The 26,573-nt window shown below is 45.4% G+C and overlaps 2 long non-coding RNA genes across 3 annotated transcripts in view; one reads left to right on the forward strand and one right to left on the reverse strand.

The window, feature by feature from the left end:
* The window catches only part of LOC142712969 (uncharacterized), a 15,304-nt gene extending 1,839 nt beyond the window's left edge, over positions 1–13,465 (forward strand). The window contains exons 2-4 of one of the 2 annotated variants that reach the window (XR_012870144.1): positions 7,641–7,778; positions 9,582–10,006; positions 13,298–13,465. This is a non-coding gene — a long non-coding RNA (uncharacterized LOC142712969). The remainder of the gene's footprint in view (positions 1–7,640; positions 7,779–9,581; positions 10,007–13,297) is intronic. The other variant, XR_012870143.1, reaches the window with a different exon arrangement.
* A 4,747-nt stretch (positions 13,466–18,212) lies between these two features.
* The window catches only part of LOC142712970 (uncharacterized), a 69,493-nt gene continuing 61,132 nt past the window's right edge, over positions 18,213–26,573 (reverse strand). The window contains exon 3 of the long non-coding RNA XR_012870145.1: positions 18,213–18,801. This is a non-coding gene — a long non-coding RNA (uncharacterized LOC142712970). The remainder of the gene's footprint in view (positions 18,802–26,573) is intronic.

A 26,573-nucleotide genomic window follows, 5' to 3' on the forward strand; every position in this document is an offset into this window, starting at 1 on the left:
TCAACCTGTTGCAGGAAAATTTTATGGGCCAGTTTGTGGAAGACCCGACTAGAGGTGAAGCTCTGTTGGATCTGGTCATTTCTAATAATGCAGATCTTGTTGGGAATGTCAATGTTCGTGAAAACCTCGGTAACAGTGATCACAATACAGTTACATTTTACCTATACTGTAAAAAACAAACGCAGGCTGGGAGGGCAAAAACATTTAATTTTAAGAAAGCCAATTTCCCCAGGATGAGGGCTGCAATTCAGGATATGGACTGGGAAGAACTAATGTCAAATAATGGAACAAATGATAAATGGGAGATTTTCAAATCTACTTTGAGTTATTATAGTGCAAAATTTATTCCTACAGGTAATAAGTATAAACGACTCAAATTAAACCCCACATGGCTTACACCTTCTGTGAAAGGGGCAATACATGACAAAAAAAGGGCATTTAAAAAATACAAATCTGAGGGTACAGCTGTAGCCTTTGTAAAATATAAAGAGCTTAATAAAATCTGTAAAAATGTAATAAAATTAGCAAAAATACAAAATGAAAGGCAGGTGGCCAAGGATAGTAAAACAAATCCTAAAAAATTCTTCAAGCATATAAATGCAAAAAAGCCAAGGTCTGAACATGTAGGACCCCTAGATAATGGTAATGGGGAGTTGATCACAGGGGATCAAGAGAAGGCAGAGTTACTAAATGGGTTCTTTAGCTCTGTATATACAACTGAAGAAAGAGCAGCTGATGTAGCCGGTGCCAGTGCTGTTAATATATCGGCTGATATACTGAATTGGATGAATGTAGAGATGGTCCAAGCTAAATTAAATAAAATAAATGTGCACAAGGCTCCGGGACCAGATGGGTTACACCCTAGAATTCTTAAAGAGCTTAGTTCAGTTATTTCTGTCCCCCTTTTCATAATATTCAGAGAATCTCTAGTGACTGGTATAGTGCCAAGGGACTGGCGCAGGGCAAATGTGGTGCCTATTTTCAAAAAGGGCTCTAGGTCTTCCCCGGGTAATTATAGACCAGTAAGCTTAACATCCATCGTGGGGAAAATGTTTGAGGGGCTATTGAGGGACTATATACAGGATTATGTGACAATAAATAGCATTATAAGTGACAGCCAGCATGGTTTTACTAAGGACAGAAGTTGTCAAACTAACCTAATCTGTTTTTATGAAGAGGTAAGCAGAAGTCTAGACAGAGGGGCCGCTGTGGATTTAGTGTTTTTGGACTTTGCAAAGGCATTTGACACTGTCCCCCATAGACGCCTAATGGGTAAATTACGGACTATAGGTTTAGAAAATATAGTTTGTAATTGGATTGAGAATTGGCTCAAGGACCGTATCCAGAGAGTTGTGGTCAATGATTCCTTCTCTGAATGGTCACCGGTTATAAGTGGTGTACCCCAGGGTTCAGTGCTGGGACCACTATTATTCAACTTATTTATTAATGATATAGAGGAAGGGATTAATAGCACTATTTCTATTTTTGCAGATGACACCAAGCTATGTAATATAGTTCAGACTATGGAAGATGTTTGTGAATTGCAGGCAGATTTAAACAAACTAAGTGTTTGGGCGTCCACTTGGCAGATGAAGTTTAATGTAGATAAATGTAAAGTTATGCATCTTGGTACCAACAACCTGCATGCATCATATGTCCTAGGGGGAGCTACACTGGCGGATTCACTTGTTGAGAAGGATCTGGGTGTTCTTGTAAATCATAAACTCAATAACAGCATGCAGTGTCAATCAGCTGCTTCAAAGGCCAGCAAGATATTGTCGTGTATTAAAAGAGGCATGGACTCGCGGGACAGAGATGTAATATTGCCACTTTACAAAGCATTAGTGAGGCCCCATCTAGAATATGCAGTTCAGTTCTGGGCTCCAGTTCATAGAAAGGATGCCCTGGAGTTGGAAAAAATACAAAGAAGAGCAACGAAGCTAATAAGGGGCATGGAGAATTTAAGTTATGAGGAAAGATTGAAAGAATTAAACCTATTTAGCCTTGAAAAAAGACGACTAAGGGGGGACATGATTAACTTATATAAATATATTAATGGCACATACAAAAAATATGGTGATATCCTGTTCCTTGTAAAACCCCCTCAAAAAACAAGGGGGCACTCCCTCCGTCTGGAGAAAAAAAGGTTCAAGCTGCAGAGGCGACAAGGCTTCTTTACAGTAAGAACGGTGAATTTATGGAATAGCCTACCGCAGGAGCTGGTCACAGCAGGGACAGTAGATGGCTTTAAAAAAGGGTTAGATAATTTCCTAGAACAAAAAAATATTAGCTCCTATGTGTAGAAATTTTTCCTTCCCTTTTCCCTTCCCTTGGTTGGACTTGATGGACATGTGTCTTTTTTCAGCCGTACTAACTATGTAACTATGTAACTTCTTTGCAACGTAATTTGAGCTGTTCTTCATTGAAGTCAATGAAGCACAGCTCAAGATTTACAAGCGTCACAGACGCCTCGTAAATTACGAGGAGGAGCTTTTACGGCTGAAACGAGGCAGCTGTTTTCTCCTGAAAACAGTCTGTCATTTCAGCCGTAAAAGCCTCTCATTGTGTGCACATACCCTAAAAAAATAAAAATAAATCAAATTGTCAAAATTATATATATTTATTTGCATTGTGCACAGAGAAATAAGTATTTGATCCCTTTGGCAAACAAGACTTAATACTTGGTGGCAAAACCCTTGTTGGCAAGCACAGCAGTCAGACATTTTTAGTTGATGATGAGGTTTTCACACATGTTAGATGGAATTTTGGCCCACTCCTCTTTTCAGATCATCTGTAAATCATTAAAGGAACAGTGTCATCACAAATAATTTTTTTTATATGTTAAAGATGTTAGTGCTTTAATAAAAACGTTTATTTTCATTTGTGTGTTTGTGTTTTACTGTTTCTTATTTTTACACTTTTTCTTCCCTATGGGGGCTGCCATTTTTTGTTCCATTTCTGTGTGTGTCGATTAACGACACACACAGACATGGAATACGGCAGCCACAGTCCCATAGGGACTGCGAACGGCTCCCGTCCCATTGACTGCCGTGTACGGCGTCTGTGTGGGAACTGCGCATGCGCCGCTCCCACACAGTCCTATTCGAAATTGGCGCCGTCCGGCGCCATTTTCCTGTGGACCGGAAGTCGCGGCCGGACAGTAATATTACTACTTCCGGTCGCGGCTTCCGGACTTGTGCACATGGAACAGCGGCAGCAAAGGGAGCGGACGGGCCGGAGGGAGCCGCGGCGGCAGGAGCAGGTAAGAGATTTCAATGTATGTTAGTGTTTGTGTGTGTTTACTACTGTATGTAAACCTACTACACTGTGGGTTACCTCAAAAAATGGCGACACACAGTGTAGGAGGTTAAACCTTTCAAACCCCTCGTTTATCCCGGCACTAGCCAGGATAAAGGAGGGGGGGATGCTGAGAGCTCACTAGAGCGAGGGCTTTTAACCCAATGTTGCAATGCTGCAATTTTGGGAACAGCTCCATCTAGTGACCAAAAATGGGTAGTATTATAAATTAGAAATAATTTATAATATTACATGGACTCGTGCAAAAAAATAAAAAAAATTTGAACAATGTTTAATCACCCACACACTAAATGTTTAATTTTTAAAAAAAAAACATGTTTTTCTGGCAACACATTCCCTTTAAGATTTTGAGGCTGTCGCTTGGCAACTCGGATCTTCAGCTCCCTCCATAAGTTTTCGATGGGATTAAGGTCTGGAGACTGGCTAGGCCACTCCATGACCTTAATGTGCTTCTTTTTGAGCCACTCCTTTGTTGCCTTGGCTGTATGTTTCGGGTAATTGTCGTGCTGGAAGACCCAGCCACGAGCCATTTTTAATGTCCTGGTGGAGGGAAGGAGGTTGTCACTCAGGATTTGACGGTACATGGCTCCATCCAGTGAAGTAGTCCTGTGCCCTTAGCATAGAAACACCCCCAAAACATAATGTTTCCACCTCCATGCTTGACAGTGGGGACGGTGTTCTTTGGGTCATAAGCAGCATTTCTCTTCCTCCAAACACGGCGAGTTGAGTTAATGCCAAAGAGCTCCATTTTAGTCTGATCTGACCACAGCACCTTCTCCCAATCACTCTCAGAATCATCCAGATGTTCATTTGCAAACTTCAGACGGGCCTGTACATGTGCCTTCTTGAGCAGGGGGACCTTGCGGGCACTGCAGGATTTTAATCCATTACGGCGTAATGTGTTACCAATGGTTTTCTTGGTGACTGTGGTCCCAGCTGCCTTGAGATCATTAACAAGTTCCCCCCGTGTAGTTTTCGGCTGAGCTCTCACCTTCCTCAGGATCAAGGATACCCCACGAGGTGAGATTTTGCATGGAGCCCCATATCGATGTCGATTGACAGTCATTTTGTATGTCTTCCATTTTCTTGCTATTGCACCAACAGTTGTCTCCTTCTCACCCAGCGTCTTACTTATGGTTTTGTAGCCCATTCCAGCCTTGTGCAGGTCTATGATCTTGTCCCTGACATCCTTAGAAAGCTCTTTGGTCTTGCCCATGTTGTATAGGTTAGAGTCAGACTGATTAATTGAGTCTGTGGACAGGAGTCTTTTATACAGGTGACCATGTAAGAGCTGTCTATAATGCAGGCACCAAGTTGATTTGGAGCGTGTAACTGGTCTGGAGGAGGCTGAACTCTTAATGGTTGGTAGGGGATCAAATACTTATTTCTCTGTGCACAATGCAAATAAATATATATCATTTTCACTATGTGATTTTCTTTTTTTTTTTTTATATAATCTATCTCTCACTGGTAAAATTAACCTAGCCTAAAAATTCTAGACTGTTCATGACTTTGACAGGGGGCAAACTTACAAAATCAGCAAGGGATCAAATACTTATTTCCTCCACTGTATATATATTAGTGTGTGTGTATATATAGTGTATGTATATGTGTATATATAGTGTATGCGTGTATATATAGTGTATCTCTGTGTATATATACTGTATGTATGTGTACATAGAGTGTATGTATGTGTATACATATAGTGCATGTATATGTGTATATATAGTGTATGTATGTGTATACATATAGTGCGTGTATATATAGTGTATGTATGTATGTATATACACTACCGTTCAAAAGTTTGGGGTCACCCAGACAATTTTGTGTTTTCCATGAAAACTCACACTTATATTTATCAAATGAGTTATAAAATGACTAGAAAATATAGTCAAGACATTGACAAGGTTAGAAATAATGATTTTTATTTGAAATAATAATTTTCTCCTTCAGACTTTGCTTTGGTCTTGGAATGCTCCATTTGCAGCAATTACAGCATTGCAGACCTTTGGCATTCTAGCTGTTAATTTGCTGAGGTAATCGGGAGACATTTCCCCCCATGATTCCAGAAGCCCCTCCCACAAGTTGGATTGGCTTGATGGGCACTTCTTGCGTACCATACGGTCAAGCTGCTCCCACAACAGCTCTATGGGGTTGAGATCTGGTGACTGCGCTGGCCACTCCATTACAGATACAATACCAGCTGCCGGCTTCTTCCCTAAATAGTTCTTGCATAATTTGGAGGTGTGCTTTGGGTCATTGTCCTGTTGTAGGATGAAATTGGCTCCAATCAAGCGCTGTCCACGGGGTATGGCATGGCGTTGCAAAATGGAGTGATAGCCTTCCTTATTCAAAATCCCTTTTACCTTCGATTTGTCTGTCCATAACACTTTTTTTCCAATCTTCCTCTGTCCAATGTCTGTGTGCTTTTGCCCATATTAATCTTTTAATTTTATTAGCCAGTCTCAGATCTGGCTTTTTCTTTGCCACTCTGCCCTGAAGGCCAGCATCCCGGAGTCGCCTCTTCCCTGTAGACGTTGACACTGGCGTTTTGCGGGTACTATTTAATGAAGCTGCCAGTTGAGGACCTGTGAGGCGTCTATTTCTCAAACTAGAGACTCTAATGTACTTGTCTTGTTGCCATATTTGCAGCTGTATAGGGGCTTTATAGGACATACTGTATGTCACGTTGGGTTCGTGGACCCACTGGGCCGTACTGCTTTAGCGGTTGGCCAACAGGGTGCAGTTCACAGTTCGTATAAGGTACCTGTGGGCAGCTTAGACAGTAGCAAGGCAGACTCGGCTGGGACTAGGCAGCGGGTAGACGTCAGGCGTGGAGCAGTAGGACAGGCGTAGGTACAGCACGGCAACAGCACAGCACGGCACTAGAACAGGATAGCACGGGATGCAGGAACAGGGAACTCTGGTACAGGAAAACACTGGGAGACCATTTTCAAGACAAACTAGGATACGACAAACAACGCTCAGGCATAGAAGCAAGGGGCTGGGCGCAGTGGCGTAACTACCGCGGTAGCAGCAGTAGCGGCAGCTACGGGGCCCGGGGCTTGAGGGGGCCCGGGCCGCCAGCCGACACGCCCTCCCAAATGCCCGGTGGCGCCGCTAGCAGCCGTTATGGCTGCTACAGGGGTAGCACCGCTACTGTGGGGCCCGCGCCACCGAGCCTTACACAGGCACTCTCATGCCTATAGGTGTCGCTAGCACCGGAGGGGGCCCCGGTGCTAGCGGCAGCCAAATACATGTATTAGCACTGAATGGCCGGGCATGTTCCGTGCCTGACAATCCAGTGCCTTACAATGACACTGATTGGCTAGCGGCGCGATGACATCATCGCGCCGCTTCCATGCTTGGAAGGTGCTGATTGGCGGGGCAAGTCATTCTGCCCCGCCAATCAGCGTCATTGAAGGACGCTCATTCAGCTCCTGCAGACATGCTCAGAAGAGAGCATGTGTGCATCGCCAGTGAACAGCGTGGGAACCGGAGAATGTGAGTATGTCAACTTTATATATTTTTTTCCTCATAAAAATGTGAATGGCATTATCTATAGTGGGGGGGGTCTATCTACAGGGGGGGGGTCGTCTTTATGTGGGCTATTATATATAGGGGGGTCTATATGTGGGGCAGTAGCTACAGGGGGGTCTATATGTGGGGCAGTAGCTACAGGGGGGTCTATATGTGGGGGTGTGGGCCACTATATACAGGGGGGTCTATATGTGGGCCACTATATACAGGGGGGGTCTATATGGGGGGCACTAGCTACAGGGGAGGTCTGTATGTGGGGATGTGGGCCACTATCTACAGGGGGTTCTATATGTGGGGCAGTATATGTGAGACACTATACAGGGGTGGGCTATATGTAGAGCACTATCTATAGGGGAGCTATTTTTTTAGGGTACTTTCTATAGGGGTGGGCTATGTGTGGGACACTATATACAGGGGTGGGTTACCTGTGGGGCACTAGCAACAGGGTGGCTATATGTAGTGCACAGTCTACAGGGGTGGGCTATATGTGGGACAATATCTACAGAGGTGGGCTATACGTGGAGCACTAACTATAGGGGAAGCTATATATAGGGCAGCACGGTGGCTCAGTGGTTAGCACTATTGCCTTGCAGCTCTGGAGTCCATATGTGGGCACTATCTACAGGGGCTGCTATGTAGGTCACTATCTACAGGGGGCACTATCTACAGGGGGCACGGTGTGTGTGTGTGTGTGTGTGTGTGTGTGTGTGTGTGTGTGTGTGTGTGTGTGTGTGTGTGACAGTTATATTTAGATGTGTTGAGAATTTTAACTTTGTTTACAGGTGCAGAAATGTTTTAAAAGTGAGAAGCTGAAGACATCTAAACGGAAAACTGCAGAAATGGGTCATGCCCGGGAGAAATCCATCATAGATGTCTGAACCGGAGGGAGAAGAAAAGAACTAGAATCTGAGATGTCACCGGTGAGTCACTTAATGTAAATGTTTATTCTGCCTCTAATCAGTATTGTAGTCACTGTATGATCTGCAGCGAGATGATGGTGGTATGATTTTTTTTTTGTCAAACCGCATCTCCTAGCAAATCCTTATCATTGTTTTCGGCCATGCTGGGAGCTGTAGTTTTACGCCGTACAAACCTATGCGCAGTGTCGTAACTACCGCTATAGAAGCCGTAGCGAGTTCTACGGGGCCTGCAGCATGAGGGGGCCCGTGCCACCCGCCGGCACGGCCCCTCCCATGGCCGCAGGCTCCGCTAGCAGCCGCTATGGCTGCTACAGCGCGACGCCACTGAAGGGGTTGTTCCTACAAAAGACATGCATCCCCTAACCACAGGATAGGGGATACATGTGGGATCGCTGGGACGCCCAGCGATGAGGAGAACGGGGGACCGAAAGTCCCCCCTAAGTTCTCCATGACAAACCTCGGACTTCCGTAGTCTGTCTGTAGCTCCATGGAAATGACTTGCGCACCGGTCATGCTTGTGCGCATGCGTGACCAGCGCTCCTTTCATTTTTATTGAACTGCGCAGACGCCGGAAGTCCGAGGTAAGTCATGGAGAACTTCGGGGGACTTTCGGTCCCCCGTTCTCCTTATCGCTGCCAGCGATCACACAACTATCCCCTATCCTGTGGATAGGGGATGCATGTCTTTTGTAGGACAAACTATAGGCCGGTTTTTTTTGGGGGGGGGGGTTCTGTATGGCGTAATCTACAGAGGGGGCTGTATGGCGTTATCTACAGAGGGGGTCTGTATGGCGTTATCTACAGAGGGGGCTGTATGGCGTTATCTACAGGGGGCTGTGTATGGTGCTATCTATAGGGGGGCGCTGTGTGGTGGAATCTATAGGGAGGCACTATCTACAAGGGGGGGGTTGTGTGATACCCAGCAGAGGGGGGGGGTGCCCAGTCAAAAGTTTTCTATGGGGCCCAGTCTTTCCTAGTTACGCCCCTGGCTGGGCGTCTTTTATAGTCCAGAGCACTCATGGGCTGATTAAAATATTAAAGTCTGGTGCGCACGCTGCCCCTTTAAGAGCGGGCAAGAGCATGCGCGCGCACCCTACGGCACCTCGCCGAGGTGAGTGGAAGTGAGAGGAGAAGACTGGGGCCATCGCTTGCCGACACATGGCTGCGGCCGTCAGGGGAAGAGTGAACCTGACGGACCACAGCCACGGACATGACAGTGTACCTTTTAGGCAGCTGCACAATGGACCAGTAAACAGAGGGCCTGACCAGTGCTTCCCACTGCCTACTTTATGGCATAATTATTGTTGTATTACAATCCACAAAATAAATTGGCGCACCATCTAAGAACTTCAGAGCCTTAACTTGAAGCTCCTGGTACATAAAGAAAAACCTCTATCAGGGCCCTGACCCTCCCATGTGCCATTCTAGTGTCTATGTATGGGCCAGAGAGCCCTTTAGGGAACCAGGTTCCATGGTCCTTGGTGCCACTGCTACCTCCGCATCCCACTATAGCTGCACCCCTGAAGATCTTTCTAGCTGTTACATAAAAGCCTTGGTGTCTCTGTCCGCCCCTGATTGTTATTAGTGGGCACAATCTCCTATGTGCCCACTCACCCCTCCCCCCACCTCTGCTGCCTGGGAATCTGTTGTCAATCAAGCACACAGTAATATAGAGGGAAGGGCTGAAGTCTCGTCCTATAACCTTTTTTAATACTTCTGATTTCTTTTTGTAATATAAATATAAGATTCATTCACTTGTATAAGGTCAATAATACTTTAATAACCGTTTCCTTATTTGTTGCAGAATCTGGAGTCCTATCATTTTGGACCACCCTATGACGGCTTATGGACCAAGCTCTTTGTTTTCCTTGGATATTGGACGGCTGTCTTTCTTCTTGACGCCAGCCTTATCGATCCTCTCAGTTACATCATGGAGTGGTTTCAAGGAGCGGATGAATTCCCTGATATGGAGGGAATAGATCAGATCACGGATCCACTTTAAAACACGTGATGGATTATGGAAAAATGGCGCAGGAGATAACAGGCAGCGGTAATATAACGGATTATATCCTGGAAACCTAACGTTTTTGAATAGATTGATATTATGGGATTGCCTATTGCCAACACTGTGTCAAGGATTTACAACATCTTTGTATTAACATGCGGCGCACAGAGGACCCAGGTGAAGACTTTATTTTCAGTAGTTTGCCGACAACCATCATAGAAATGGTAATACTATTTTATTTGTAGATCTCATTTCCTGTTCTCTGTTATTTATCAATGTGGGGGAGGGGAGTTTATTTTTTAATTGTCTTCATCATTTCGTACTATCAACGTTTTATCTTCACAACAAATAGGAGAGAGATGAGATTTACAACTTTTGGGAATTTCCCTGACTGTTTCCATTGCCGCAGAAAAAAAGTTATTTTTAAAAAAGGGTTATTTTGTTTAAAAAACCCATTTCTGAGTTCTGGTTTCATTGAGTGGGATCCTCTATTTTGAATCCTCATTTTTTAGCTAGAGTGGAGAACAACTACAAAGAGTATTTTCACTCTGGAGGACCGGACATGTCCTTGCATTATATTGGTGGCCCATTGATTTCAATGGGCACTGTGTAATGCCATACATTACTTCTCCGGTGGTGGTGATGCAGGGGGATTAAACACCTTCAGGTTACCTTACAGACCATGACTGATTGCTCAAAATCCCAGCAGCCGGCCTCTCTGTGATAAGCTCATCACTGTAATGACGGGGTGGGGAGACAGACAGGTGAGCCCTAATCTACCCGCCACTCAGTCCCTGCCTACTTGCAATGGCCCGTCCTAGGCGACGGCGTACAACTGGGCGACGGTCCCTACTCTCACTATGTGCACGACAGACAGACAGACAAGTGTAGAAAGAAGCAAAGGGAAAAGGGGCAGATGCCCACGGCAACACCGTGAGCTATAAGAGTAGTGAACGAGCCGAGTCAAACCAGGAGTGTACGAGGTACCAAACGCAGAGCAAGAGAGTAGTCAGTCAAGCCAGGGTCAATATGAAGCAGAGGACAAATAGTTCAAGCAGCAGCAGCAGAGCCAGGAAACAAACAGAATCACAGGCAAAGTAGAAGCAGGAAATGAAGGTATAAATAGACAGAGAGCGGGAGCTAGCTCCGTCTGGCCAGGCTGTGATAGGCTCTCCCACTCCTCAGCCTCCCAGCCTGAGTGGTAGAAGAAAGAGTCACTCTATCAGATTTAGGAGCAGGTGCAGACTGACTAACCACGGGCGTCGACACAGAAGCTGTGTCTGGCAGATCCTTTACAATCACCTAGGGACACTTCTAACGAAAAAAGAAATGTCAGAAGAAAATTGGTAAAAGAAAAAACAGTAAATGTTTACAATTTTCGGACCGCTGTCTATGAACATAGATAAAATCATTACATTATTCTGTGATATTATCTTAGGACATCATTGCTGTTGCGTGCGCCAAAAAGAGTGATGGACCATATAGACCTTTAGAGATATTACTAGTTCTGGATTAGAGATGAGCGAATCAGGGGCGTAAGTAGGAAAGACTGGGCCCCATAGAAAACTTTTGACTGGGCCCCACCTCCCCTCCCCTGGGTGCCACACACAGCACCCCTTGTAGATAGTGCCCCCCTGTAGATAATGCCATACAGTCCCTCCTGTAGATAATGCCATACAGCCCCCCTGTAGATAGTGCCCCCTGTAGATAATGCCATACAGTCCCTCCTGTAGATAGTGCCATACAGCCCCCGCTGTAGATAATGCCATACAGCCCCCCTGTAGATAGAGCCATACAGCCTAACTGTAGATTATGCCATACAGCCCCCCTGTAGATGGCACCATAGAGCCCCCCTGTAGATAGTGCCATACAACCCCCTGTAGATAGTGCCATACAGCCCCCCTGTGATTATGCCATACAGCCCCCTGTATATAGTGCCATACAGCCCCCCTGTATATAGTGCCATGCAGCCCCCTGTATATAGTGCCATACAGCCCCCCTTTATATATTGCCATACAGCCCCCCTGTAGATAGTGCCATACAGCTCCCCTGTGATTATGCCATACAGCCCCCCTGTAGATTGTGCCATGCAGCCCCTCCTGTAGATTCTGCCATACAGCCCTTAACATCCCCCTTGTAGACAGTGCCCCCAAACAAATAAAACAAAAAAATTGTACTCACCTAAGGCCCATTCCCGCGATAAACGGAGCTGCTCCACAACCCTGACAGGGTCCTTGTGTAGGCCGGCGTGATCCAGTGATGTAATCACGCCAGCTTGCGCAGGGATCCTGTCCCTGCGCCTAATAGGCTGCAGGCCGTACTTCATGTAGCCTAGTAAATGGCAGAGCAGGGAGATACCTCCCTGCTCTGCTATAGTGTTCAATAGTATCTGCTTCCTAAGGACGCAGATACTATTGAATGTGGTGTCGCTACCATTGATGCAGCCGGGCATGGGAAGGCCGTTACGGTGGGCGGCACGGGCACACTCATGCTGCGGTGGTGGTAGTTATGCCACTGTTGCGAATGGATTATACATGAATTTAATGCGGTCCGAATTTGCCAAAACTTTCAGATTGACCAAAATCTGAAACTTTTGAGGTTCACAGTGCACAAATCGCATCAAAATGACGCTTCTCCGCCGAGTGCCGGCCACCATTTTACAACCTCGAATAAGGATCACATGACTTAGGCTTCCCCATAATGACTTGCAGACAGCCTTCCCAAAATGCACTGCGGTTATCCCTCCATCTAGCACAGCCAATTATATAAAATGCCAAACCAGAAAATACTACAGGTTTGGAAACCGTCCTAGAAGACATCAAAGAGTCAAACACGAGTTTTCAGGGCAATCGGGACACTTGTGATTCGCAGCAAAATTTATTTAGACGGAATCAAACGGCCTGTTTGATTGAAGCGGACCTGAAACTAATTTTGGGAAATTTCTATTCTGGATATAATTCTATCATTTCTGTGTGATCGTCTGATATCAACTTCAACCTCAATCCTCAATATCCTTTAATTCTACTATATTTCACCCACCCACCTACCTAGTAAGTTTGGCCTTTTCTGTGGTTTTGATGATATCTATGTCCCATTTTTTCTGTTTGTGTTTATACATAGTTATACTATATTCACACCACGCTTTTTATATATATGCCAGGAAATGCCACCGACGTATATGTCAAACGTGTCCATGGCCTATCACGGGTTCAATGTATGCCTTTCGTCATATATTCGGAGACTACGTATATGTTGTCATTCCTTTTTGTACTGCAGTGGAATACGTAGTTGATCATGTTTTTGATACAAAGGGATACTGAAAAATTTATTTTTCTACAATGGGGGTCAGTGGGTGACATATATAACTGCATGCTATAGGGATCTGTATTATACATTCTGTCACTTATTTATTCTCCACAAATCAGAATCAAGGCTTTAGTTTTCCAAATTATCATAAAATCTTTAATTTTCATTGTTTTGTTCAGAATGACTTATATTTTCGTTTTCTCCAACAGATATTATCATCGATACCGGCCTATCAGGCTTTACAGAGTTTGCATAATTTCTGGTACCAAAAGTCAAGTTCCGTCCTGTGCGCTCAGAAAGATTAGGGAGAAGTTTCCTTATCCAGCTGGAACCGCTGTCATCACGTTACATCTAGTTTCATTAATAAATCATCATTCCGCACAAATATTTCGCATTCGTTTGATACATAGTTCATAAGGTTGAAAAAAGATACAAGTTGATCAAGTCCAATCTATAATCCTACCGTGATGATCCAGAGGAAGACAAAAAACCTCATGAGGTTGATGCCAATTGCTTCATTTGGGGGGAAATTTCTCCCTGACGCTAAATATGGCAATCAGAATAAATCCCGGGATCAACGTCCCATCTCCAGAATCTAGGACTCATAACCTGTAATATTATATTTTTTAAGAAAGACGTCCAGGCCCTTCTTGAACTTGTTCAAAGAATCAACCATCACAATATCCTGTGGCAGAGAATTCCATAGTCTCACTGCTCTTACCGTAAAGAATCCTTGTCTATGATTGTGGTGAAACCTTCTTTCCTCTGGACCTAGAGGATGCCCCTTGTCCTTGTTACAGGCCTGGGTGTAAAGAGATCATTAGAAAGATCTCTGTACTGTCCCTTCATATATTTGTTTATTGTAATTAGATCGCCCCTAAGCCGTCCTTTTTCTAAACGGAATTCCTTTAATTACCTTGATCGCCCTCCTTTTCACCCATTAAATTGTCCACCAATATCCACAAATCTTTTTCAGTGGCAGTTTTGCCCAGTGTTTTACTATCTTAAAATGCTGCAATCTGCTACGGAGTAATATTCTATTATCCTCCTCTGTGTTGATCACTTTTCAGAGCTTAGAATCATCCTGAGGCTACATGCACACGTTGCGTATTTTGCTGTGGAACATACACAGCAAAACCGCAGGAAACTGCAAGAAATTTGCAGGAAAAAAACTGCACCTGAAGGTGAGATTTTGATGCGTATTTCGGTGCGGTTTTTATGCTTCGAGTTTTCATGCTACGGGTTTTGCTGCGTATATTTCTATAGAATTACAAGGATAGAATTTGCATGCGGAATCGCAGGATAAATTGACATGCCGCAGTTTCGAAAATATGTCCTGAAAATGTAAGTCCCGAAAAATACTGCAGCGTGGACATGAGATTCCCTGGAATCTCATTGTCTATGCCGGTACTGTATTACGCTGCAGTTTTTCCGCACGAAAATATACACGGCAAAATCGCACGTAATATGCATCGTGTGCATTGACCCTAAATAAACACGCTAAAAAGAAGGTAGTCCAATACTGACCCGTATAGAATCCCGCTGGTAACTGTGACCAGGGACGGCCTTATGCGCAACCATCACCCTTCCTGAGTACAGGGGGCGCTGTTACTGCCAATCAACAGACTTCCAGGGCCTCTACACATTACTGCCTCTGCAGCTCCTACCCCCGACCAAATACTCTCTCCATCCTCCAGCCTGTGCACTAAAACACCTGTTATCAGCGCTATTTTCTCTCCCTCTCCTTTGATATCATTAAAAAGAGGCAGTCGGGACGGGAGGGAGGGGGAGGGGCACAGCTTCCGCGTCTGCAGAGATCAAAGAAACCGTCAGGACAAGAAGAGGAAGCTACGTTTCTAGTTCTCTCCTCTCCTGTGTCCGCTCCAGTTCTGTGTTTTCCTCCTCTCCTGTGTCCACTTCCTGCCTATGTTCCTCTCCTGGTCCTTCTCTTTCCCCTTCTCTCCTCTTCAGTGTCACTTCATCTCCTGTGTCCCCCTCTTCTTCTGTCCTGTGTCTCCTTCTATGGTGTCCCGCTCCGGTTCTGTGTTTTCCTCCTCTCCTGTGTCCACTTCCTGCCTGTGTACCTCTCCTGTGTCCTTCCCCTCTGTCCCCCTCCTCTCCTCTTCTGTGTCGCTTCCTCTCCTGTGTCCCCTTCTATGGTGTCCTCTGTCCCCCTCCTCTTCTGTCCTGTGTCCCCTTCTATGGTGTCCTGTGTCCCCCTCTTTGGCCTAAGACTGCCCTGACTGTGACCCAATATGAGTTTGTACAAATAACCACCCTCTATCACTGAGCCAGTTGTTAACCCAATTGCATATATTTTCTCCAGCCCCAGCATTCTCATTTTATACACCAACCTTTTATGTGGCAGAGTATCAAATGTTTTTGCAAAGTCTAGATACACCACATTCACAGCCTCACCCAGGTCCAGTCTAGATACACCACATTCACAGCCTCACCCAGGTCCAGTCTAGATACATCACATTCACAGCCTTACCCAGGTCCAGTCTAGATACACCACATTCACAGCCTCACCCAGGTCCAGTCTAGATACACCACATTTACAGCCTTACCCAGGTCCAGTCTACATACACTACATTCACAGCCTTATCCAGGTCCAGTCTAGATACATCACATCCAAAGCCTTACCCAGGTCCAGTCTAGATACATCACATCCGCAGCCTTACCTAGGTCCTGTATACATACACGACATCCACAGCCTTTACCAGGTCCAGTCTAGATACATCACATCCACAGCCTTACCTAGGTCCAGTCTACATACACCACATCCATAGCCTTACACAGGTCCAGTCTAGACACAACACATCCACAGCCTTTCCCAGGTCCAGTCTAGATACATCACATCCACAGCCTTACCCAGGTCCAGTCTAGATACACCACATCCACAGCCTTACCCAGGTCCAGTCTAGATACACCACATCCACAGCCTTACCCAGGTCCAGTCTAGATACATCACATCCAAAGCCTTACCTAGGTCCAGTCTACAAACACCACATCCACAGCCTTACACAGGTCCAGTCTAGACACACCACATCCACAGCCTTTCCCAGGTCCAGTCTAGATACATCACATCCACAGCCTTACCCAGGTCCAGTCTAGATACACCACATCCAAAGCCTTACCTAGGTCCAGTCTACATACACCACATTCACAGCCTTACCCAGGTACAGTCTAGATACATCACATCCAGAGCTTTACCAAGGTCCAGTTTAGATACATCACATTCACAGCCTTACCCAGGTCGAGTCTAGATATATCACATCCACAGCCTTACCCAGGTCCAGTATAGATATATCACAGCCTCACCCAGATCCAGTATAGATACACCACATCCACAGCCTTACCCAGTTCCAGTCTAGATACACCACATCCACAGCCTTACCCAGGTCCAGTATAGAACCATCACATCCATTGCCCTACCCAGGTCCAGTTCAGATACCCTCCTTTCACAGCCTTACCCAGGTCCAGTCTAGATACATCACATCCGCAGACTTACCCAGGTCCAGTCTACATAGACCACATCCACAGTCTTATCCAAATCCAGTCTAGATAGATCACAACCACAGTCTTAACCAGGTCCAGTCTAGATACACCATATTTACAGCCTTACACAGGTCCAGTCTAGATACACCACATTCACAGCCTTACCCAGGTCCAGTCTACATAGACCACATCCACAGCCTCACCCAGGTCCAGTCTAGATACACCACATTCACAGCCTTATCCAGGTCCAGTCTACATACACTACATTCACAGCCTTATCCAGGTCCAGTCTACATACACTACATTCACAGCCTTATCTAGGTCCAGTTTAGATACATCACATCCACAGCCTTACCCAGGTCCAGTCTACATACACCACATTCACAGCCTTACCCAGGTCCAGTCTAGATACATCACATCCAGAGCTTTACCCAGGTCCAGTCTAGATACATCACATCCACAGCCTTATCCAGGTCAAGTCTAGATACATCACATCCACAGCCTTACCCAGGTCCAATATAGATATATCACAGCCTCACCCAGATCCAGTATAGATACACCACATCCACAGCCTTACCCAGTTCCAGTATAGATACACCACATCCACAGCCTTACCCAGTTCCAGTCTAGATACACCACATCCACAGCCTTACCCAGGTCCAGTATAGATAAATCACATCCATTGCCCTACCCAGGTCCAGTTCAGATACCCTCCTTTCACAGCCTTACCCAGGTCCAGTCTAGATACATCACATCCGCAGACTTACCCAGGTCCAGTCTACATAGACCACATCCACAGTCTTATCCAAATCCAGTCTAGATAGATCACAACCACAGTCTTAACCAGGTCCAGTCTAGATACACCATATTTACAGCCTTACACAGGACCAGTCTAGATACACCTACACCACATTGACAGCCTTACACAGGTCCAGTCTAGATACACCTACACCACATCCACAGCCTTACCCAGGTCCAGTCTAGATACACCACATTTAAAAACAACAGCAGAAAAAATGGGACATAGATAACTTCAAAACCACAAAAAAGGCCATGCTTACTAAGTGGGTGGGTGAAAACCCATTCCCAGCAGGACGCAGACAGGTCAAAAAAATGCTGCATTACACATAGTACTGACACCCCATGTACTATTCACAGCACTGACCCCTATTCATCACACATTTACTTTTTATTACATTATTACACAGTTCTGACACTTCCATACATACACATTTCTTTTTTATCATACATTCACACCCTAGCACTACACGAACACTGACACTCATTTATTGCACACTTGTGAGCACTTAGTTTGCCACTCCCCTCAAGACTAGTGGGAGTGGCTATCACTATTTAATGCAGCATTTTTTGACCTGTCTGCGTCCTGCTGGGAACGGGTTTTCACCCACCCACTTAGTAAGTATGGCCTTTTATGTGGTTTTGTAGATACACCACATCCACAGCCTTACCCAGGTCCAGTCTAGATACACCACATCCGCAGCCTTACCCAGGTCCAGTCTACATAGACCACATCCACAGCCTTACCCAGGTCCAGTCTAGATACACCACATCCGCAGCCTTACCCAGGTCCAGTCTACATAGACCACATCCACAGCCTTACCCAGGTCCAGTCTAGATACATCCTGATTGTGAAGAATAAATGATTATACTGCAATAGTATAGCGAGGGTTAGTAAATGGCAGCAAGATACAAAAAGGAAACCTTATAGATCGATATATAGACATATTTTTTGTTCACGTAAACTAGCGCAACTAGAGTGTGTCTGTAAACTCATAGCAGTCAGGTAGCCGGAGAACCTCATACACAAAGTGGGTATGGGAGAGGGGAGAGAATACAGTGGCCATCATAGATAGTCACGATCCACACCCCAAAACACAGAGTACCGGCAACCAGAGCGTGCGTTGTCTTACTCATCGGCTTGAGGGACATCCATATAACTCCCTATGGAAAGTGTGGGGGGGGGACCACACAAATGTGTATATCAAGGAACCAAGGGTGGCATATGACAGTACTTAACGTGACATGGGATGGGATCAGGTACAGGTTCCTATCAGGGGACCAATCATACGAGAGGTACAAATAAGCTAAATATATCAAATTACTCTGAAGTAGATATAAAGAAATAACAATAAAGGCAAACAAAGACACCAATGGGATATCATAGAGGTGACGAATACGAGGTGTGGATCATCTGAAACACAAAGAAAATGGTATCAGTATATATCATAATAATATTATCAGATAATAAGGGAGGGGGGCAAAGGAAAAAGGGGAGAGGAGTCATCAAATCATAAACCTGAAAGCAACGTCAAGGTAAGAACCTCAGGGGGCCTCAGGGGAAAAGGGGGACCTAGACCAGTCCACCTAAAGCAAAATCTACATTTAGGCCATTGGGTTTAAGTGAATTAAGTCTGTTAATCCATTGGAGTTCACGGATTTTAAGTAATTTGGACCTATAAGGCTGGATTCACACGAGCATGTTCGGTCTGTAAATGTCGGAACGTATTTCAGCCGCAAGTCCCGGACCGAACACACTGCAGGGAGCCGGGCTCCTAGCATCATAGTTATGTACGACGCTAGGAGTCCCTGCCTCTCCGTGGAACTACTGTCCCATACTGAAAACATGATTACAGTACGGGACAGTTGTCCCGCAGCGAGGCAGGGACTCCTAGCGTCGTACATAACTATGATGCTAGGAGCCCGGCTCCCTGCACTGTGTTCAGTGTGGGACTTGCGGCCGAAAAACGTTCCGTCCATTACGGACCGAACATGCTCGTGTGAATCCAGCCTTACCCCCTCTTCAAAGCGGAGGGATGTGGTCAAGCACCCAAAACCTCAACTGCTTTTCATTATGCCCCATGTCAGTAAAGTGTTTAGACACGGGTAAGTCCAACCTCTTTTTCCGGATAGTGTATCTGTGTTGATTGAGTCTGGTTTTGAGGTTGAGTGTTGTTTGCCCGACATAGAGTAATTTACAGGGACATTGGAGAACATAAATTACGAAGTCGCTGTCACAGGCGAGAAAGTGTTGAATATCATATATCTTATTGGTAGTAGGCGATGTATTGATTTTAATTCACCACAACACCTATGATCATCACCTTGTTTACACATTTATTAACCTCTTAACGACCCGCGTATAGTGTTTTTACGTCGGCCGTTCAGGGTAGTTCTTCTGAAGTGTTGGCTTTTCACGTCGGCACTTCAGAAGAACTTTCCCCGCATCGTGCGGGGTGCTGCTGAAAACCGAGCTGCTGGTAGCATCATCGGGCTTCAGGGCAACGATTAGTTAGCAGTGGTCTCCGATCAGTTTTAACCCCTCAGATGCAGCACTCAATAGTAAGCGCCACATCTAAGTGGTTTGGGAGGGAGGGGACCGCATCGGAGTGGTTTGGGAGGTGGCCGCATCAGAGTGGTTTGGGAGGGAGGGGGCCGCATCGGAGTGGTTTGGGAGGGAGGGGGCCGCATCGGAGCAGTTTGGGAGGGAGGGGGCCGCATCGGAGCAGTTTGGGAGGGAGGGGGCCGCATCGGAGCGGTTTGGGAGGGAGGGGGCCGCATCGGAGCGGTTTTCCCGGTCATCGGGTAATCTGCCTCTGTTAGCAACAGCCTTGGCTTCAGAGTGATGATCTGAGACCAATAGCAGTCGTCTCCGTTCATGTGATCACTGTGAGAACCATTCACAGTGATCACAAAATGAAAAACAAAGTGTTTCTCCTCCCTGACTCTCTGTCTCTCCTCACACTTGTTACTTTGTATGAGAAGAGACGGAGAGAGAATTTTACTGTGACACCAAAGAGACAAAATTACTAAAAATCTAATATATAAACTTCAATTGTATACCTAGGCTAGGGTTATCCTTAGGGCACGTTCACACGTGGCAGAGTTTTTCTGCTGCAAATGTTGGTGCAGATTTGGGGCATTTATGCAACGAATCTGCACCAACATTTGCATATTTGACAGGTAATTCGCAGTGAAATTCCGCTTCTTCACCGCAACAGTCAGTGCATGCTGTGGAGGGAAAATTCCGCACCGCAGCCCATGGTCCGCAGCAGAGTTTTCTGCAACGTCTGCACTAACTTTCCTAAAAATGTATAGAAACAAATGTAAAAAACGGCCGCTAGAGAATTCCACAGCAATTCCGCCACGTGTGAACGTGCCCTTAGGGTTAGTCTAGGGTTATTCTAGGTTCTATTCTAGGTTTAGTCTAGGGTTAGTTTAGTCTAGGGTTAGCCTAGGTTTAGTTTAGTCTAGGGTTAGCCTAGGTTTAGTTTAGTCTAGGGTTAGCCTAGGTTTAGTTTAGTCTAGGGTTAGCCTAGGTTTAGTTTAGTCTAGGGTTAGCCTAGGTTTAGTTTAGCCTAGGGTTAGCCTAGGGTTTTTGTGTGGCGTACGTGTGTGTGACGTCTGTGTATTTTTTTTGTGCAAAAAAAAAGTTCAATAAAATATATGTACAAAAAAAAGTTTTATAGTCTACGTGTTTGTTCGACATCAGTTTTTTGTGGAGCGAGCTTTTGTGAATTTTTGTCAGTGAAAAAAAAATGTAAAGAAAAAATAATAAAATTTGTCTGCGTGTGCGTCTGGTTACAGTCTTTGTCGTACGTGTGTAATTACAATGGCCATAGAAAGTTCACGGTGGAAGAGGCATACGCCATGTTAATTTCTGACTCTGATGAAAGTGATACAGAAACCGCGTCCGAGGTAGAAATGTTGTCTACCAGTGATAGCGACGACAGTGATACGCTTTCTGCAATGCAAGTGTCGCTGCAGAGTCCACAAGCACAGGGCATGTGGCAGAAGTACCACAAAACACGGCCCCTCTATTCCCCCAGAATATATTGAGTGGGCACCCACAGAGTCATTTTCCCCTAATATCCCAGAATTTATTGCCACACCAGGGATAAATATTAATGTGGAAAATTTTACAGCCCTCGATTTTTTTAAAATATTCATTACAGATGAACTATTGGAGCTGGTTGTTAACCAAACCAATCTGTATGCTCGCCAATTCTCTGCTGAAAAGCCAACGTCGTCCTATGCAGAGCAGCGGCACCCCACAAATACTGGAGAACTTAAAAAAAAATTGGGGCTCATCCTCAACATGGGGTTAGTGAAAAAGCCCCCAATCCGGTCAAATTGAGCAACAAGCCCCACACATGCCACCCCTGTTTTTCCAGCCGTTATGACCAGAAGCCGATATGAGGTGCTAATGCGCTCACTTCATTTTAACGACAATCACCAGCCCCCCCCCCCCGCCCCCCGTAGTGATCCAGGCCGTGACCGCCTGTATAAAATAAGGCCCGTGATAAAAAAATGGAGTCATTTATGCCGATGCACAGCCCCGAAAAAAACCTAGCGGTGGATGAATCGCTGATGAGTTACACAGGCCGGCTCTCATTCCGCCAGTACATCCCCTCAAAGAGAGCAAAATATGGGGTTCATATCTCGGAGCTCTGTGAGAGCGGTACAGGCTGCACGTCCGCCTTTACAATCTATGACGGCAAAGACCGTGATATTCACCCCCCAGGATGTCCCAGTGAGCGAGGATGCAGTGGCAGAATAGTCTGGGACTTGCTGCAGCCTCTGCTGAATAAGGGTTATCAGTTATACACCGATAACTTCTATACCAGCGTCCCCTTGTACAAGCACCCGCATGCCGCTGACACAGGGGCTTGTGGAACAATCCGCAAATACAGAAGAGGCTGCCACAGGAGCGGGTGAGAAAACGCCTGAGAAGGGGGAATCAAGTGGTCTTTGCAGTGGAAACCTTCCTGCAATAAAATGTAATGACCGCAAGGATGTGTTCATGCTAAGCAGTGGCGGATTATCATTAGGGCGTTTCGGGCGGTCGCCCGGGGCCCAAGGCTCCCAGGGGGCCTATGACCGCCCGAACCCCCTCATGCCCAGTGGCGTCACCTGTCAGGCGAGGGGAGCTTTGCTTCTACTTAGCAGCCGTGGTCTGTGCTGCTATAGAAGCTCCCCCTCCAGCCCCCCTTCCCTGCTCTAAACATCTCTCCTCTGCTGCTAGCTGTCGGGACATGGGGGAGGGGAGACTGTCGGCGGGCTCTGTGCTGTGAGCAGGAGAAGAGCTGCAGTGAAGACATAAAAGGTAAGTGCATGTGTGTTTAATGTCCATATTCATGTATGTTTAATGTCCATATTCATGTATGTTTAATGTCCATATTCATGTGTTTACAAGGTGTACTTTGTGTATAATGTGCATACTCGTGTATAATGTGCCTACTTTGTGTATAATGTGCATACTTGTGTGTACTTTGTGTACTATGCATACTTTGTGTATAATGTGCCTACTTTGTGTACTTTGTGCATAATGTGTGTACTTTGTGTACTGTGCGTACTTTGTGCATAATGTGCGTACTTTGTACTGTGCGTACTTTGTGCATAATGTGTGTACTGTGCGTACTTTGTGCATAATGTGCCTACTTTGTGCATAATGTGCCTACTTTGTGCATAATGTGCGTACTTTGTGCATAATGTGGTACTTTGTGTACTGTGCGTACTTTGTGCATAATGTGCCTACTTTGTGTACTTTGTGCATAATGTGTGTAGTGTGCGTACTTTGTGCATAATGTGCATACATTGTGCATAATGTGCGTACTTTGTGCATAATGTGGTACTTTGTGTACTGTGCGTACTTTGTGCATAATGTGCCTACTTTGTGTACTTTGTGCATAATGTGTGTACTGTGCGTACTTTGTGCATAATGTGCATACTTTGTGCATAATGTGCCTACTTTGTGCATAATGTACGTACTTTGTGTACTTTGTGCATAATGTGCGTACTTTGTGCATAATGTGCCTACTTTGTGCATAATGTGCGTACTTTGTGCATAATGTCCTTACTTTGTGCATAATGTGCGTACTTTGTGCATAATGTCCTTACTTTGTGCATAATGTGCGTACTTTGTGCATAATGTGGTACTTTGTGTACTGTGCGTACTTTGTGCATAATGTGCCTACTTTGTGTACTTTGTGCATAATGTGCGTACTTTGTGCATAATGTGGTACTTTGTACTGTGCGTACTTTGTGCATAATGTGCCTACTTTGTGTACTTTGTGCATAATGTGCCTACTTTGCGTACTTTGTGCATAATGTGCGTACTTTGTGCATAATGTGCGTACTTTGTGTACTGTGTGTACTTTGTGCATTATGTGCCTACTTTGTGTACTAGTGTTTAGGTAGTGTTAGCAATAGTTACGGCGCGGCAGGGTGGTGGTGGAGAAGGGGGGCCCAAGTTTGGGTAACAGCCCAGGGCCCATGGTCTTCTTAATCCGCCACTGATGCTAAGCACTGTTCACACAGACACAAAAGTGACAGTGAGGGAACGTGGTGCCCCCTCTGATAAAGAGAAGCCGGTCTGCATCACAGACTATAATAAATTCATGGGGGCAGTGGATTTGTCTGACCCGGCTTTACAGCCATAGCTGGTGCAAAGAAAGTCCCGCGCCTGGTGTAAAAAGGTGGCCATTCACCTTATTCAGATGGCAGCATTCAGCGGCTTTGTGCTGTACAAAAAATCAAATGGGCAAAATAGTCTTTTTTTATTTCTGGAGAACATGATTGAACACCTTTTATTTGAGTCCCCTGACCCCAGACACAGCCATGAGGCAGAAGATGTCCGACGGCTTGTGGAACGTCACTTTGTACACCCTGTGCCGGCTACTGAAAAAAAACAATACCCCCAAAAGTGATGCAGAGTGTGCAGCAAAAATGGCATACGAAGGGACACGCGATTTTATTGCCCTACATGTCCCTCTAATCCTGGTCCCTGTAACTATCCATGCTTTGAAATGTATCATACAGTCCCACATTATTCACTTTCACACTGTTTTTGTAGGGAGAACCATAAGGGAGGGTTACTTTATGGATAATGTTTCCCTGTGAAGATGCAGCAATACTGTATTTTCTGGAAAGACCTACTTTTTATTTATTTCCACCTATTAAAAATACTCACTATACCCCTAGATGAATATTAGCAGGACATTTATACTTGTCAAAATGACCGGCAGTACCACGGCAAATATAGCGCGGTTCCCTAAAATCAGCTCTGCCGTAAAAAGGCCTCCAAAAGCCAAAATGGACTCCTCCTATGATATGCCCTATAACGGGTCCGTATAATAGATTAGACACACATATTTGGTATCGCCGTACACGGGAGAAATAGCAGAATGTGGAAAGGGGTCACTTTTACCAATATCTCATATGGTGTTTCGAAATGGCTTAAGAAAAGTGACACTTTTGTAGAAAAAAAATGCAATTTACATTCTTTTGGCCCAAGTTTGGACAAATTCTGTAAAAATTGTGAAGGGTTAAAACAGAAATTGAGCCGCTAGAAATAGACTTTAGAGTGTCTAGTTTGTAGAACACAATGTTTTTTTACCATTATTTATTGGACTTCCAGTCCATTACCCCTACATTACTACCATGGTGTAAAAAACGAAATGAAGACATTTTAGTGCGCAATTGAGAAAAGGAGCACTTGTGTTTTATACTATATTTCTGGTGCAAAAAAAATAATCTACACCTCCAAGTCAGGTGTCCTTATGATCAGGATAAATGAAAAAATATATTACAATCCATTTCTATGATACAATTACTTTTATCTTCAAACTGTTACATTTTAAATGATGAAAAATCAAAAATTTTCTTTTTTTTCTGTCTTTCCACGGCTATAAAAAAAAAGTAACAAAAATGTTACCCATACATATATACCACAAAAAGGAAGCACCACATGTCCCAAGAAAACAGTGCAAAATTCACATCGATACATAAAACACATACAGAGTTATACTGCGTTACATCTGTGAATAGCAAAGCTGCCAAAATTGCTCTGGTCACTAAGGCTGGGTTCACACGAGCACATTAACGTCCGTAATGGACGGACGTATTTCGGCCGCAAGTCCCGGACCGAACTTAGTGCAGGGAGCCGGGCTCCTAGCATCGTAGTTATGTACGACGCTAGGAGTCCCTGCCTCTCCGTGGAACTACTGTCCCGTACTGAAAACATGATTACAGTACGGGACAGTTGTCCCGCAGAGAGGCAGGGACTCCTAGCATCGTACATAACTATGATGCTAGGAGCCCGGCTCCCTGCACTGAGTTCGGTCCGGGACTTGCGGCCAAAATACCTTCTGTATTAAGGGGTTAAAAAATGTATATATTGCGTGTTTGATGTGTAAAGCCAGTAATGAGAAAACTCTGATAGATTTGGGGGGGGGGGGCATCTTTTTATAGTTCCCCTCAGGCAGCAGAGGGGCGAGGTTCACCCCTGGTTATATGTGATGCAGCGCACATCCTCGTGTCCCGTACCGGGGTGCAGACCTTTGCTCGGGCCTGATGTGGCAGTCTTAGGGCATGACCACACATGGCGGAATTCCTCCGCAACTGTCCGCATCAATGCCGCACCTAATCCGGGTTGCGGATTACGGCTGCGGATCTGCACAAAATGTGCAGAAAATTGATGCGGACTAGCTGCTGCGGACTGCAGGAAAAGTGCTTCCCTTCTCCCTATCAGTGCAGGATAGAGAGAAGGGACAGCACTTTCCCTAGTGAAAGTAAAAGAAATTCATACTTACCGCCCGTTGTCTTTATGACGCGTCCCTCCTTCGGCATCCAGCCCGACCTCCCTGGATGACGCGCCAGTCCATGTGACCGCTGCAGCCTGTGCTTGGCCTGTGATTGGCTGCAGCCGTCACTTACACTGAAACGTCATCCTGGGAGGCCGGACTGGAGACAGAAACAGGGAGTTCTCGGTAAGTATGAACTTATATGTTTTTTTACAGATACATGTATATTGAGATCGGTAGTCACTGTCCCGGGTGCAGAAACAGTTACTGCCGATCGCTTAACTCTTTCAGCACCCTGGACAGTGACTATTTACTGACGTCTCCTAGCAACGCTCCCGTCATTACGGGAGCCCCATTGACTTCCTCAGTCTGGCTGTAGACC

The sequence above is a fragment of the Rhinoderma darwinii genome, unplaced genomic scaffold (assembly GCF_050947455.1).
Source record: "Rhinoderma darwinii isolate aRhiDar2 unplaced genomic scaffold, aRhiDar2.hap1 Scaffold_4335, whole genome shotgun sequence".
In the NCBI taxonomy this organism is placed as follows: Eukaryota; Metazoa; Chordata; class Amphibia; order Anura; family Rhinodermatidae; genus Rhinoderma; species Rhinoderma darwinii.